The sequence below is a fragment of the Neolamprologus multifasciatus genome, chromosome 16 (genome assembly GCF_963576455.1).
Source record: "Neolamprologus multifasciatus chromosome 16, fNeoMul1.2, whole genome shotgun sequence".
NCBI classification, from domain to species: Eukaryota; Metazoa; Chordata; class Actinopteri; order Cichliformes; family Cichlidae; genus Neolamprologus; species Neolamprologus multifasciatus.
In genome coordinates this window covers 23,649,229-23,666,150 of record NC_140454.1, presented here as the reverse complement: position 1 = coordinate 23,666,150, position 16,922 = coordinate 23,649,229, and the positions used below count along the sequence as shown (strand labels likewise).

At 39.5% G+C, this 16,922-nt stretch overlaps 1 long non-coding RNA gene across 1 annotated transcript in view; it reads left to right on the top strand.

The window, feature by feature from the left end:
• Positions 1 to 892: 892 nt before the first annotated feature.
• The window catches only part of LOC146500863 (uncharacterized), a 31,582-nt gene continuing 15,552 nt past the window's right edge, over positions 893 to 16,922 (top strand). The window contains exon 1 of the long non-coding RNA XR_014869965.1: positions 893 to 16,914. This is a non-coding gene — a long non-coding RNA (uncharacterized LOC146500863). The remainder of the gene's footprint in view (positions 16,915 to 16,922) is intronic.

Genomic DNA, 16,922 nt, shown 5'->3' with positions numbered 1-16,922 from the left:
GCAGCTTCATGAAAAGCAATTTTGCGTGCTTTGTTTATTGTGACATGTCTGTGAAGGTTCTCAGTCATCCAGGTCATCGTAGTCAAAGGAGCTTGCAAAGAAAAGCGTCTGGACTTCTTTAAGTTACTTGAAGACGTTTCACCTCTCATCCGAGAGGCTTCTTCAGTTCTAAGGTCAAATGGTGGAGAGTCCCAGATATAAACCTGGTGGGAGTGTCCCCCCACAGAGGGACAAAAGGACCCCCTGATGATCCTCTAATCGCCTGAGCCAAGGTGTGGAACTGGGTGTGGGTCCCAATCAGCCAGAGTTTCGGGTGAGTTCATTGTGAAACCTGGCCCCACCTTATCATGCGAATTCCTGAGGTCAGATGGCCCAGGGTGTGAGTGGGCGTTAAGGCGTCTGGGAAGGGATCTCAAAACTGGATTATAGATGGCAGAGAGTTGGTGTCGTAAACCACCGCCTCTGTTCAAAGATGGTCGCTCACAGTGGACATAGATGGCTTCTTTCACTCCTCTTTCAAACCATCTGTCCTCTCTGTCCAAAATGTGAACATTGGCATCCTCAAAAGAGTGTCCTTTATCCTTAAGATGCAGATGGACAGCTGAATCTTGTCCTGTGGAGGTGGCTCTTCTGTGTTGTGCCATGCGCTTGTGAAGTGGCTGTTTGGTCTCTCCAATGTAGAGGTCTGGGCATTCCTTGCTGCACTGTACGGCATACACCACATTGTTAAGTCTGTGTTTTGGCGTTTTGTCTTTCGGGTGAACCAGTTTTTGTCTGAGTGTGTTGCTGGGTCTGAAGTACACCGGGATGTCATGCTTGGAGAAAACCCTCCTGAGTTTCTCTGATACACCGGCTACATAGGGGATGACAATGTTGTTGCGTTTATTGTGACGGTTTCCTAATTAGCCGACTATTTAGAATCTAATGTTTCCTCCTGGTGGGAAAGGCACAGATTCTGTACTGGCGTCTCATAACATGACTTCTGACTTGTGAAACTGGCACTATTCAAAACCAGCCCTGCTGCTCTCCTGGACTGTAACTGTTTAATTTGTACTCTTTTGCAATGTCGGAAAAGTGCTCCAAGTAACAGTTTGCGACTTGTAGCACGTTTTCCTTTGGTGCTGACTCCTTTAACAGCCTGCTATGTAATGTGTGTATGTCTGTTGTAATATCAGATAAGGTTCCACTACTGATGTGCTTGAAGAAGTGGAACGGTTCTCTTGGGGGGAAGAGAATCGTGGAAAGACGCAGTGGTTTCTTCAGGTGTCAGACACTGCATGGGTGCGTGTGTGCGTGAGCGCTTGCGCTTGTATGCCTAAGTGTAAATATGTTTCAGTTCCTTCCTGTCTTATTGCAAAAATGCCTCCTCCATCCTCCTCTGCCACCCCTCCTCCTTCTCCTCATCTTTCTCTGTAATGGAGAGATGTTGAAATGCACCCACCACCCACTTTAGATTTGGCAGGAAACAGAGTCTTGGCTGGAGTATAGCAGACACATCAGAGCGCACACACATACACACATACATGCAGACACATTTGAACAGAATTTGGAAACATGGCAGTGAATACAGGTCTTCCTTTTTATCGACCTGCTGTTCATTTTCACAGCTCTTGACTTCAGTTCATCACCAGTTGTGTGGAAATAATTCCTTCCTTTCTTTAAAAATATTCTCAGGAGCTGTTGACGTTCCTAGTTTAATGTGTAATCAATTTCCAGATTTTTACTATAAACTTTACTTTTTCTGTTTGTGAAATTAGGCAGAAAAAACACCTTTAAATCGTTTTATTTTTATTTTTTATTTTAAAATCCAAAGATCTCTATGAATCGGTGTTGCTGATGTCAACCCTAGTTTTGGTTTTTTCCTGACATCAGTATAATTTCTGGTTGACCAGACAGACATAACTGAATAAAACGATCATTTTTTGGGCAATATTAATGAATGAACTACATTTATAAATAGACTTTGCCAGTGTCACTCACTGTTGGTACTGCAGGGGAGCGAAAGAAAGGCGCTGGGGCAAAGTGCTCACTGTGCATAAACACATTCTTTTGATTGAATTAAAGTGTTAAATGGGAAACAGGTGCAGGAATTTATTTTAACAAGTTTATATATACATGGAAATACAGTATGTACGACAAAAACAGAGTTTGTACAATTTTAATGAGCTTGAAAGTCAATATTTGGTATGATCACCTTTGCTCTGCAACACTTGTCATTTCTTTAAGTAGTCTTCAGGTTCTCCAGATTTGTTGAAGGACATTTAAAGCTCTTCTTTGGATGATGGCTACATTTTGTTCTCTTCCCACACTGCTTCAATAATGTTGATGGCCAGACCATAGGGAGACCGATCCATGACTGATTGTGTTCCACTGTGTGTGTTTTATTTTTTCCAGGTATGCTTTTAGTGCAGTGCCAGTGTTTAGGATCAATGTCATGCTGAAAATCGAAGCTGTTGTTAATCAGATGCTTTCCAGATGGTATTGTATGGTGGGTCAAACTGCCATGGTGCATTTCTCCGTTCATAATTCCATCAATTTTGACAAGATCCCAAACACCACTGGCTGAAACGCAGCCCTAAAGCATGGCAGAGGGTTTGCACAGATGGCTGTAGAAACTCACTGTTGTACCTCTCTCCTCACTTCCTCAACACATATTGACAGTGACCAAAAATTTCATCTTTTCATGTGTATTTTGGAACACTTTTCTCCCTGTTGAATGGTGACTGTCAAGAAGCCAGTCTTGACAATCACCATTCCACTGAAATCATTTGTGATGAGTCGTTCGCAAACAGCAGATTGATCAACTGAGCCACCAGATGCGTCTCTCAGGGCCAGTGTCAGGATTTTGTTGGATCCCCCCCCCCCCAATTTTTAAGGTCAGGACTTTCAAGTACTCCTGAGATATTTTTATTGGCTTCCCACTGTTTTGTCCTCTACTTGTCTAGTTTACACCACACACCATGATGAGAAACGACTCGTTTTCATCTAATAGCTCTTTGGGAATCACCTTGTTGGTGGAAAAATAGAATTTTATGCCTGTCAAACTGTTTTATATTTGGCCTTTTTCATAGATTAACTTAAAGAAGTCAGAGTAAATGATGTGTTTTTACAACAGGCTGCTAGTAACAAAGTGCCTAAACAGTTAATTGATTCTTTGATAAGTTGTCTGTTAGGTGCAGGTTCATCCTTTGACCTAGGTGCCTTTTTTATGGTTCAATGATTCATAGGTGTTAAGTGGTGCAGCAGAAAAAGTCTGGTAAATGGTCAGGTATAAGGATTAGAGTGAAAACCGCTGAAAAAAGCCACTGTGAGTAGGTGATATCCGAGTAAGGAAAGTAAGGAAATTATTGTCACACTTTGGTAATTAAATAAAGAGAAAATTATAAACAGTGCCCTTTTTTACTCAGTGTACTTTCTGAAATATTTCAGGTAAACTTTTCCACAGTTTGAAAGTTGTGAACTATATCCAGTCTTTAAAAAGTTAATGTATGGAGACAAAAACACCACTGCAAAATAAAGTGAACTCTGTTTCGTTTACACATGAAGCATTAAAGTGTGAATATTTTATGCTAAAATCAGCGTTGAATCCTTAATAAATGACAAAGTGTAATAGCACAGCTGTTAAAATATTCTGAATATGGTGTCAGACTCAGAAAACCATGAATATATAAGATCTATAATAGAATAGAATAGAATAGAATAGAATATTCCTGTAGGGGCTACAGGAATACTGAGTTCTAATTAATTTTTTTCCTGTGTGTGAATGAATGTGCGTCTGCATGCATATAAAATTTTGGGGTCATATAAAAGCATTGCCGGTTATTTCAGGACACTGATCCTCAGTGTTCATGGCCACAGTACAGCTGTGATCAGCTTTCCACTCTGACGTCTGTGTCCAAACATCTACTCCTGGCTCTGTCTTTGAGTCTTTGTGTGTGTGTGCATAAATACTATGTGTGCGTATTTGAATTGGCATATGCATACGTGTGTGGTGTTTGGTGTTGGTTTGTGTGCGTACTTACAGTAAAGAAATTGCTATGTGTATGTATGTGTGTTTCTTGGCTGCTTTATGTTTTTAAGTAGGATTGCTCAAACTTTTGTTGGTGCCTGTGTGCTTAGAAGTTTAGAAACCCGTCATGGTAGTGTGTTAGAGGGGAAGGGTGTGTATCTGGGGGTGGGGGGTTAAAGCTGGAAGAAAAGCATGAAAGCCTAGTGGCAGTTATGTTGTGAATTTTTGGCTTTGGGTCTGGTGTGTTGTGTGTGTGTGTGTGTGTGTGTGTGTGTGTGTGTGTGTGTGTGTGTGTGTGTGTGTAAGAAGGATCTGGCAGTTTTCTCCCTTCGGGACAGGGATTATGTAAGCACAGAGAAGTAAGGTCAAATACCATCGTTTTTTTCCAGCTGTGTAGACTGGGAACAATGGAAACACTGGTAGACACAATAAACATAAAACCCTACAGACTCTACACTGACAATAAACTACTGCCACTTTCCTCTTTATCAGATATTTTATGGCTTTCCATAGGGCTTATTTTAAGAAACAGAAATTGAAGTAAAGAGGGAGAGGGAGAAGATTAGAAGTATCATCAGAGACATTACTCTTGCAACATGCACAGACCAGTCTTACAAGTTTTATCTCTTCATAAAAAAGGAGAGCGGGTTTGTTGTTTAGCAAAATCTCTTGGTCTGTGCTTATAATAGTGAACGTTTCTTTGACATTTTCTTTGACATTTCGTCCTCCAGATACAGACATTTTATTATATTGTGTGAAATCACAATTTCAAGGTATCACCAGTGTAAGTGTAAGTGTAAGTGTAGCCTCTGATAAGGCTAGTCTAAAGAAACTTGTCCTGAGTGATAACATTATTGCATACTTAAATATAATCATGATATTAGGGAGGCCAATAGTTTTAGAAACATGTGGAATCAGTGTTCATTGAAGGTCATTGAAGTTATTATAGTGGTGGGTATTACACAGGCCTAGAGATCAGTTAGAGAACATCTGGAAACCACTGGTCACTAGAGGAAAATGAGTATTCTGCAATCAGTTGCTAGAGGCTTCTGGCTGATACTTGGTGAAATCAGTCACAAAACTGATGCTGGACCAAAAACCTCCTTGTGATTGCTTTGGTTGCAAGGAGATTGCTGTGGTAGCCCATCATTTGCATGAAAGATGCAGACTTGTCTGCAAACACTCATCATTGTACTCTCTGAGGTTTAGTGAAACTTGAAGAAGTGCAACCTAAACCAGAAACAAAGACATTCAAGGTAGAAGTTGTGCCTTACTGCTGCAACCAACACATTTCGAAAGGTGATCACCTTTCCTGTTCTTTTTTTTTTCCAGAGTTTGATTGCACTTAGCAAGTAGTCCTCTGGCATTTGCTATCAGATCAACATCTGCAATGTAAACTATGGGCAACTATGCAGCACTGTGTACTAGGGCTGGGAAAAATGATTATTTTCCTAATCGATGAATCTAGCAATTAATTTTTCGATGCATCGATGAATCTAACGATGAATTTTTCAATCCGATTCTATTTTGATTTGATTCGATTATTGATTATTTCCCCATTATTTGACTTGTATAGGGTTTGTCCTTTGCAGAAGCTGCTCCTGGATGCCGTCATTTGAGGTGCTGGTGCATAGCCGTCGTGCTTTTATGATAGGCCCTTTCCACCTTACAAAGCCGGCAAATGACTGAATCACTTCCTTTTCTGTTAAAATATCCCCATACTGTAGAACAGCGTGTTGGGGTGGAGTGATTTAAGTCGACTGCGGCTGCCTCACTGTTTTGAAAGTGACGGCGAATCGATGCACATTTTTTTACGTCGACGTATTTTACGTGTCGACGTAATCGATTAGGTCAACGCGTCGTCCCAGCCCTACTGTGTACCTATTTCGGTACACTAGTTTAGACTAGCGACTGCCATCAACTTCCAAAAAACACTTACTGAACAGTTGCGGAATACACGTTTCCTGAAGTGACCAAGGGATCACCAGGGGGTGTTATGATCACTGACTGACCTGTAGGCCTGTGCAAATGGGTTTTAGCAACTGATTTCACATCGACTTCCAGCAACTGCCAGTATCACTTGCAAACCCCTGTTGGGGGATATACATTGTCTCCTAGCAGCCACTACTTACCAGTTAGTCGTAGACCACTCTTTAGGCCTGTGTGACTGTGCATTACTAAGACACATTGGCACAAATGATCGACACACAAACACCTGCTAGATTGCATTAAAATAGGATCAGTAGGGCTTGAACAGCCTGCCATTATTTTGGGGATTTGGAGCTTTGAAAGCAATAAGCACTACATATTGAAAGGGGAATATCTCCTGCAGTGGTTTTGCTCTGTTTCTTCGCTACATTAACATGTATGATAATCAAGAAGAGAGATTGTAAGAAACAAAAAAAGACATTGTTGTTCACTGTCTTCGCTTCTCTGTCACTCTACTGTTGAACAGAGCAGACACAGAATGAAAGCTGTGCCTCTCCCATAGAGAATAAGAACTCACTGTGAAGCAGTCCTGTCCTCACATTTTTCATTAGAACATATTGAAAAGAAAAAGAGGTGCACAGGTTTGCGAAGTCTAGTGACAATCATTAAGCTTCCAACAATGAACTGTAGCGTGGTGCGAGATACGTCAGATCGCCAACCCGTTTATATTTTCAAATGAAAAAAGAATCAGCTAAACTAACATCAGAATCCCTAAACTGAAAACTGAATACATAACAGGTGAACAAATATACAGAGAGATTCATTTTCAGTGCTCAGTGTTGGTCTCCTGCCTGCTGAAACTATTAGTGAAACACATCATAATGGAAATAACCCCCCTGGTGACCTGTCCAGAGTGTCCTCAGCCTTTTGCCCAATAAAAACTGGGGAAGGTTCCAGCGTCCTCATGAACCTGAATTTGATAAGCAGTTAAAAGATAGACGGATGGAAATAACCACCACATCTCATCTAAATTTATGATCTTAACCTTAATATCAATCCAACGAGCCTTGGCACTTACCTGTGTGGAACACCCCATGCAAATCAAGTATATCTGATTTAATGAAACGAGTGTGCAGGTAAATAAGTGAGAAAATATACTGTAAGCAAATAAAAATAAAATGACTCCTAAATTAAGTTTAAACCACTGTTTCATTTCACTAAGGCAGCCAACCGCATTAACAGTGTCCATATTTTTTCAAGATGAGACGCACAGAGACTCACTAGGAAAACAATACTAGCCTCGCTGTCATGGCTGCTAACAGGAGAAGGTGCTGGATCTATTCTGCCATCTGCTATCTCTTCAAGTAACAAATGTTGACACTCTTTAAACTCAAAGTTTAAAGAGTGTTCTGTCTGAATGCTAAAGCCCTCTGTGTCTCACTCTGCCACTGTGCATCACTGTCATCTTACACGGTTTCATTTTCCCCTCTTTCTGCATTCTCTCTTTCATTACTCTAATCTCTGCCTTTGACTGATGTTTGTCCACTCGTAGAGGGACTTTCACAGAATGATTGCTGACACTTCTCCACTCAGCTCTTCATTCATTCTCTTCATCCCTCCTCAGACAGTTGGCCGAAATCCAAGTTCATCTTACGCTTCCTTTGCCCAGTCCTGCCAGCTCTGTTAAAACACCACAGGTCATCGTGCTGTTCTCTGGCACCAACTGTACATCGCTGCCATCAGGAAATCGCATAAAAATTACAGTAACAGACTTTTGTATTAACTGAGTAAAGCAGCCTTGTAGCTTGTCCATTTTGTGTTGAAAGTTTAAGAATATGTGGTGCAATATGATTAAGATTAAGCCCTTTTTACACATATGTAATATCATCACTTGCAGGAAAGCTAACAGTGTATCTGTGGTACTTGCTTTTGACCTTCATCATCTTTTAAAGTAAACATGTGTGACAGTTTGTTAAAATTGGCTTTAGATACATTTGTTTCTTCTTTTTTACTGCCGTGATGACTGTGATTAGAAGCCATGACACATATTTTTCTAATTTCCTGTTTACCACAGCATTGAAATTTGATAGTGCAGCAGCCTGAGAAGTTAGGAGTTCTTTGTTGGGCACAAAAAATCTCAGAGTTTGGGAAGACAAAAACTTCTTAGTCACATGATAGTACGGAACATTATAGTAAGTGCATAGTAAGTGAAAGTTTAAAGAATCAAATAGCTGCTTGGCCAGAGTAATTAATAAAGAACCCATGCTCTGCTACTTAAACTTACTTAAACATGTATGGATTGCTTTAGATACTCATGTGGCATGGCTGTGCCAGAAAGGTTGCTGGACTTGATGGGTTATGTGTGTGTATGCTGAGGTGCTGGTTATAATTTTAAATTGATGTTGCACTTGATATCGACTTACTATAAAGCTAATTGCTAGTTGTGTGGCAGCTCAGACAGAACAGCGGCGATGCGTTAGTGCAGCTCTGCACATGGCGAGACACAGAGAGAAAAAAGGAGCTTCTTACTATTTAAGCTCTCTTTTTTTAACTTTTCATAGGTTTTTCATAGGAGGAGCAGTAGGGTAATAATCAGAATCAGCTTTTTGGCCAAGTATGTGTACGTATACAAGGAATCGGGCTCCGGTGCAGTACAGACTATACAGAAAATAACAAACTTAAATATTCAGGCAAGTATTTTTGTGTGTAATGGTGCAAAGATGCAGGAATAATTATGGAATAAATAATGGATGAATAACTGGTTATTACATACACACGAGGACTTGCCAGTTCTTAACAAATGTATTAGACCACCTGTCATAAAAACAAGGGAAAAACAATTTTTTGACAAATCTGTCAACGAGCCAACACACTCTGGACTTCTGTAAGACGTCAGAAATATATCAAGCCTAATATTCCACCACAATGAAACCTATTTTTTTCTGTTCACAAGTAAATAGCTATAATTTGGTATGTTAATCAAAAAATAACAACTGGCTTCACTATTTTCTTTGCTTTTTTGGAAAACTCTAAATTTGACAATTTGTCAGTGAAAAAAATTATATTGCACATAATAGTGGTTTAACCATTACAGAAGCATAAAAAATGTTTTTGGTACTCAGTGCTACAGAAAAATGAGGGCAGCCGTGGCACAAACTTTGCATTTGTATGAGGGTCTTGCTTTTAATTCAGTAGCAGATATGTTAGATAAGTGCAGACACTATGTGAGGGATTTAAGTGTTCATCAAAGTGATGGCTTGTGGAAACTGTATAGATGTCTTGTTGTTTTGATGTACAGAAATCTGTAGTGTCTCTCCAGGGTGTGATTAGCAAACTTACACTACGACGAAATTATCAAACTTAATGGTTGTCGCTTTTGCCTCAAAATTAGAAATAAACAAACAAATAAAATACTTGGTGCACTAGGGCTGTTCAATATAACGATATATATCGGATGACGATATAAAAACGTCTATCGTTTCATTTTACGCTATTGTTTGTTTTGTGGTGAAATAAACTCTTTACGGCAATGTTTTTTCATCGTTTTGATGGTCACTGTAGTGGCTATATTAATTTCTTAAAGTTCTCACTTTCTCTTATATTTTATATAACCACACTACAGACAGACAAGCGTTTGTTTTTATGCTTTGTCATTAGCAACAACGACGGTAAAACCACCGCGTATCCGCTTGTTCCACATAAACCTTTAACAATAAAGCTCAAAGCTTTTCAAAATAAACTGAATCACGTGAAAGATGCAGAGTATTTACGGATGAGAAGCAAAAAAGAGCCGCCAAGTGCTAAAAAATAAACCTTAGACTCAAACGTTAGAACAGGCTTTTTCCCGCAGCACGCTGTTTAATAAATACTCACAAAGAAAACGGCGGCCGTTACAACTTGTAGATGCATGAAACTCTACAAAATGTAGAGTTTCATGCATCGGTTAAAACACTGGACTCCAGCTACATGACGCCCAGCTGGAAACACTTCCCGCAAGACGAGCTGCCTGAGATTCACAGAATTTACAGAAAATGTTACATTTTTGTGATTTATATCGTTATCGGACGATAGATGTCTTAATATCGGGATATGAGATTTTGGTCATATTGCACAGCCCTATGGTGCACTGACCTGACAGGGGGTCAGGCTCAGATTTAAAGCCTTTACCTCAAAGAATAGAAGATTTTCTCTCCTCCCAGCTTAGGCTTTGATTAAGTGGTTGCCATAAGAATTAAGTTGAGGCAATATTGTGTTCTATCAAAGCTGCTAAACATTTACATATAATCATGCAAAGCCAAATCAGTCAAACACACTGAGAACCTTTAGAATGAAATCTTTTTCTCACAGGAAGTGACAAATTAAACGTCTTTCACACTAGAGAACTTCCAATTTGAAATCACTTAATGCACAGAATCCAGGGCAATACATTTTCTGACAACCATTTTAACCAAGCTATAAAAATACGTTAGTCACACACCATCCTGAAGCAGCCTAGTGTACCTTCATGCCCTAATTCCACCAGGATGCCAGTATGTCCCAGAACTTTTTTTCTCAGGCAATCAACACTAAAACTAGGCTGAAACGGAGAGCTGTGATGAGCAGATATTTTATGTGGATCATCATAGTTTCTTTTTTTCAGTCTTCAAAGAGACTGGCGATGGTTGTGATGGCAGCATTAATCAACTGGGTAGAAATGTGTTGGAGAGCCACAGGAGATTCTGGCTCTGTAGCAAAACTGGGGCAGTGTCAGACCCTGCAGCCATGGCTTTTCCTTTTCCTCTCTGAAAGCGCATTCTTTCATACATTAACCCCATTTCTGCCTTTATCAACACACACCACATTTCTGTCTCACGCTCATTTATGCCTCTTCTTCTTTTCCCCCCAGTCTTCGAAGTACCCAGGTCAGGTTCATCGCGCTGCTTGGTAACAGCACTGTTGTTAAAGTGATATATAATTGTGGGTAAGGTTGGCAGGTCCTTTGGAATGGATTAAAAATCAATGGATGTCGGTGCCATGCTTTATGAAGATGGTAACCTACAACCGCAAAAGCTGCTTTGAGACCAGTTTTACAAGCTTTTAGTTGGATCATTACACAGTTGGAGACACTTGAAATACAATAAAGAGTTATAACAGCGCCATACAAAATATGATGAAGTAATACTTATAGTTTGCTTATACAGTGATTACACAATAAAACATTTATTAACATTATTGCGGGACATTTATACACGTAGCCAAATGTTTCTTCAACCTAAATCAGATTGTGGTCAGTGACTCAGCCAGACGTCAAAACTGCCAGCCCTCATCTGTAACTTTATGAGTCTGTTTTGTGTTATTTTGGTGAGTGAATTAAGCTTTAGAAAGTATAGAGTTGACACACGTAATTGCAGAAGAAGAATGTGTTGTTATCGAAGTGTGGTTGTAGCAGTATTCCAAGGGGCACATACTTGAGAGCTTTTTTTTTTCATTCCTGCAGTTTGCATACCACGTGGAGGCTTTACCTTTTAGCTGAAGGGAGCAGTGTTCTTCAAAATCAGTTAGGCAGTCCTGAGCCACATATAATACCTGACTGTGCACACACAAACCTCTGTTTCATTGCACCAATTAAACTGTCTGGTTAGATTTTACTTTTCAGCAAAGTAAAGCGGTTTATGCACCAAATATCATCAAGCCGCCAAAAAATGCTTCAATTACTTTCATTCAGTGCCACCAGGGTATTCGGTGCCTGAAGCAGTGTTTGGATGATTGCCAGAGATATTAAACTATAAGTTTCAAAATAATGAGACTGAAAAGAACGGTGTGTGTGTTAAAAAAAAATGTATCATAAATAATGTTTTAATTACGTAACAGATGTGCAAATTTACTCATCGTTATCTTTTTTCTGTTTTTATGCAGCTAACATAATAATGCATCCAGAAATATTCAACGTTGGTAACCATATAAGGTAAAAGTTAAGATAATAGGAAAAATAATAGCCTTTTATTTAAAATATATTTCTATTTTTTCTGTATTGTTGATTTGTTGTGTTGCGGTTGTTGTTAGTTTTATCTTGATGTAAAGCACCACATAAAAAAATGTACTTACTTTATGTATGCAGTATTGTGCAACGGCTTTGAAACACCCCTCTTTTTGTTAGATTTTGCTTGGAAAATGGGAAATAAATGCAGTGATTTACTGAAACCTTCAAACATACAGGGAGATAAAGTATATATAAAGCAAAAACAAAAAACTGTCTGAGGCAAGCTTTTTGTAATTTCTTTAAGTATTTTTTAGGAATAATTATCCAGGTTTCTTAGAGAACATTCCAAAGCTCTTCTCTGGCTGTATTTTCTTATGTTCTCTCTCAAGATGATCCTAAACTGCTTCAATAATGCTGAGGTCCGGGCTCTACGTAGGCCAATCCATCACTATGTGTTTTTCAATCCAAGTATACTTCTACTGCATAAGCGCTTGCCAATCAGGTGCTTCTATTAAGCTTGCCACATCTTCGTTTGTCCTCTACGTGTCCAATTTTTGAATATTTTGAGAGAATGTGCTAAACGCCATTCCATGATATTCCAGTTCTTTGGGAATCACCTTGCTGAGTCAAACATACTATTTTGTGCCTGTCAAAATGCCTTTTGTGGATTCAGCTAATGAGCTAATTACTAATGGGAACATTTTGTTATGTGTAGACACAACACTGGTTAGATGTCTTTTTTATGTGTGAATGATTAATAGACCAGTGTTATGTGGCTTAACAAAAAACTAAAAAAAAATGATGAAAATGATCAGATACTGAAAAGACTGGGGGAAAAAATTGAAGGAAAAAATACAAGTGCAGCTTCTTGGAAGGAAAATATAAAGAAAATGAGGGGACTTTTGCACAGTGCTATATATTTATTTTTTCATTTATTTTTGTTACACCACAGTTTTACTAGCAACTGCAGATCTGGTTATTGTATGGATTGCTGTAAATCGTTGTAAATCACAATGACCTCTGGATAGTGGAGACGCAATTTGTCCCTGCCAGCATATTTGCACTGTTCTGTATTTCATCTTGCAACACTGCACTTCCTGGCCAAGTTTCCTTTCAGGAGAAACTCTCCTGCACTTTCCATCAGCAGACTCTCGGTACATCGTGATGGGAGAGTACTGCTTTTAGAGGGGAAGAGAAGAGCTGATGTAACTGGTATAATGACTCACGCTGGTAATATGTGATAATGCCAGCTTGTTTTCTCACCCTTCACACCTGCACGGTGGCAGACTTCAAAAAGTTCTGAGCTTCAACTGCACTTAATAACATCCCTTACATAATGTTTGTGTAATTAGCAGTAATGCACTGTTTTTGTTTGAAACTCTAACCAAAGTAATGCTGACAGCTCCTGTAAAAACACGTTTGTACTATGAGAACTGTTATGCCTACTCATTTTTCTGTGAAATTCAACATTTTTCTGCCTTTTCCACACACCCCTATAAGATATCTAGTTAGTATTTGAAGAAAATCTACTGACACTGGAAGGTTTCATATTCTAGGGGATGTAACTATAGCATCATTCTTGCTGTGAGTTCTATATTTTTGCAAAACTGCCAAGTTTTAGTGTCTCACACTCACAAGAAGACACGCTGTCTCACTGAGGTATCTATATATATTTTACTTTGAGTACAGAAGGTTTTGTTTTGGTGCTCCAAATGTAAAAAATGATGCAACACTGCAGCAAAGTACATTTATGGAAACGTATTCTTGCCACCTACAGTGACCAACAGTTTTCACTGACTTGCAGCAACTGTGACTTAGTCCAAGGTGTGGTACTGCATCTGTGCTTTGTCCACTGAACTTTAGGGCCAGGGTCCAGCCCTTCACAGGGCTCCTGATATACAGCACCCCTGGGTGATATGCACGAGTTAAGTACACTTCAAGATGACTGCTAAGAGAAAACTACATTAATATACCCTGAAGTTAAAACATGCTGGAAAAAATGGAGCTATTCACCTCAACTGACTGATGTCCACTCTCTGTTGCTCCCACTCTTTTTTTTAATTTCCTCTTTGTTCTCTGCACTCTCTTGCTCTCTCTTTTTTCCTCTTTTCTCTTGTTTTGAGTGACACTACAGTGCTCATTTATATCTGCTGAATTCAGCTGCTGCAGCTTTACACATCCACACTTTCTCACGCGTTTTTTTTAAGACATAAAACGATGTCAGCAGGAAGGCTTTTCCTGGCGGCCTGTTCTTCTGTTTGTGTTGTATGATGTTGGATGTGTTAAAGGAAAACCTCTGCAGTCACACCTATTCAGTCACGCTCTTTCTCCCTATTCTATCGCCACCAGAAAATTGAATTTCTACTGCTGTTGTTCCCTGTGATGTCTCTGTCCCAGATAAGTCACTCATGTCCCTTAGTGCCTATATAAAGGCACAAATATGCACGCACACACATACATGCATAAATGTACACTAACACTGCTGTTTGTTGACAACTGCTAATACCAAAAGTAGAAGCAGTTAATTGCCTTTGTATTCACTGTTTGTATTCATGTCAGGGTGTAAAAGCATCTGAACAGAGGATTAGATTTAGAGCGTAATACGGAAACCAGAGATAACATCACAACCTGAAATATAAAAAAATTCATTGATGTGAATCAGCTGTGGCCCATTAGTTTTGCAGTACTTACAATTAAGGTTCATAAACCTAACTCTTACTTGTACTGGATAATTACTGCTCATTCAAAGAACATGTGAAGGAGGTTTGGAAGATTTTAAAACAGTGACATTTTATTATGAAGAAAGTTTTGGAAATAATGTCTCAGTCACACTAGCCTGAGACTGATGAGGGACCACCTGGCAACCACTGGTTGCTAGGGAGAGATGTTTATTCCCCAACCAGCTGCTGAGTGGTTGCTAGAGGTTAGAAAATTGGTTTCAAGTAAGGCAGTCTCATTTCCATTTGGTGTCACACTTTTTAGTTTCAGTACAAGTCGGCAAGTGTTTGCAGACAAGCCAGTGTCTTCCAAGCAACCTATGAATGGTGACTAGATTCAAAGCAATCAGAAGGAGTTTTTCAGTGTAGCACTGTACACGTCTTTGCAACCAACTTCCCCCATAAACTGTCAGCAGCTTCCAGCAACTATTAACTGATTATTCCCCAACAAGTAGTTGGGAAATACTCAAGACAACTTGTGGGCAGGAGACCAACAACAGGTCTCGAGGCTTGCATGATTTCAGCCTAATCAAACACAAAATGAAAAAATGTATAAAAGTGTTATTTTAAAGTTAAGACAGGAAAAGTAGAGACACCGATCAGATAAATGACTAAACATCTGATCCTGATATGCCAAACATCTTTTGAAAACCAGAACCTTTTTGTTCTTACTAAAACAAAATCAAAACTGTTTGCTGAGCCATTCTGTCGACTGTTTACAAAATAAGTTACACCCACAAGTGCATATACTGCATTTGAGTGTCCCAGTTGTGCCACAGTTAATCATGCATTTAGTTTCACATGGAGTAAGAACATTTGGGTAACGCTGTTCTTTATTTATTGATTTCTTCAAGATTGTGACTGTAAAATGGTCAGTAGTTATCATTATTCAGGACAAAACCTGATGAAAGTACAATTAATTGTGCAAGTAATTAATATGATTTGGACATATGAGGTTTTTTGACCTGACTGTTTTGTTAGATGAAAAAAAATCAATGCATGTTTCTGTAGGCAGTGCTCTCATTTCCAACACAGTGGTCTTGACAGTTCCCTGTCATTCTGAGTAGTCTCGCTGATAGTGCTTCAACATATGCAATGATGATGGCAAGTATCAACTTGTTTATTTATTGACTTGCGCTGTGTAGTGTTGGGATGTCGGCATCTGGCTCCTACTGTCTTTTTTGTCAGATTTTGCATTGTTAAGCCCATAAAAAGTTGATCACAAAAAGCAGAGCCACACACAGTTTACAGAGAAATGACAGCCATTATCGTATGAGCAGTGATTTACTCCTTACATTTTTGAAATCCTTCCAAGATTCCTCCTGTAACTGTCACAATGAATATGTGGTTTTTTTGACAGCTTTTGGGTTAAAGTTTGTGTGTTTGCTCCCGCTATGATGAAGCGGAGAGTTTCTGCTGACTGACATTCCTTTTCACAGACAGGCTACATTCCCCGCCACAAGCTGCACATACTCTCGGAAACCACACACACACATTCAGAAGACAATGGTTTATGTCTAAATAGAAGATGTGTGACATTCACACTCAGACACACATACAGACACACATCGGGCTGATTGAGCAGTTGTAACAACAGATGGCTCTGAAACTATGCAGATGTTTGTGTGTGTTGCTGTTGTCAATCGTGAATAAAGATCTCTTGTTCGTCATAATTGAATCTTATGACTGGCGTGTGGCTCATGAGGCAGAACAACACAGGTATGGTGGTTGTGCAGATAACCAAAAAAAAACTGACTTGATTTTCATGGTGTCATTTTTTGCTCCAGACCACATCAACAGACAGTGATCCATTAGCTGCTGGTGGTCCATGAGTGGACAGGTGGGACAGTCTGTTGTCTCTCTGGTGGTCTGCAGTCGTCTGTGTGTGTGTGTTCAGAGTGAGAGATGTTTGGAGCCAGTCTACATTGCTTGCAGGGCTGAGGCTTTTCTATATGTGGTATTTGAGCTGCCTGTGTGCGTCTATCCTTATCTATCTCTGTTTGGCCAGTCATCTATGTGAGGTATTTCACAGAACCGTTCAAAAAGAGCACAGTGAAACGTAATGAACTAAACCAATTAATTCTAGATAATAATGAGCTCTTCTGTTCATCCCAGTGGAGAAACCTTAGGGTTTTCTGGAGGTCAGGGACTGAGCAGCACCCTGTTACTGGGCAATAAAGCAGGGAGCATACTATATGAGTATTTAATTAACTCAGATATTCTACAGCACACAGGGATGTGGTATCATGCTTTGCCTACATAGTACTTGGTAGATGAATACTGTAAATGCATTGGTGATTGTGGCTTT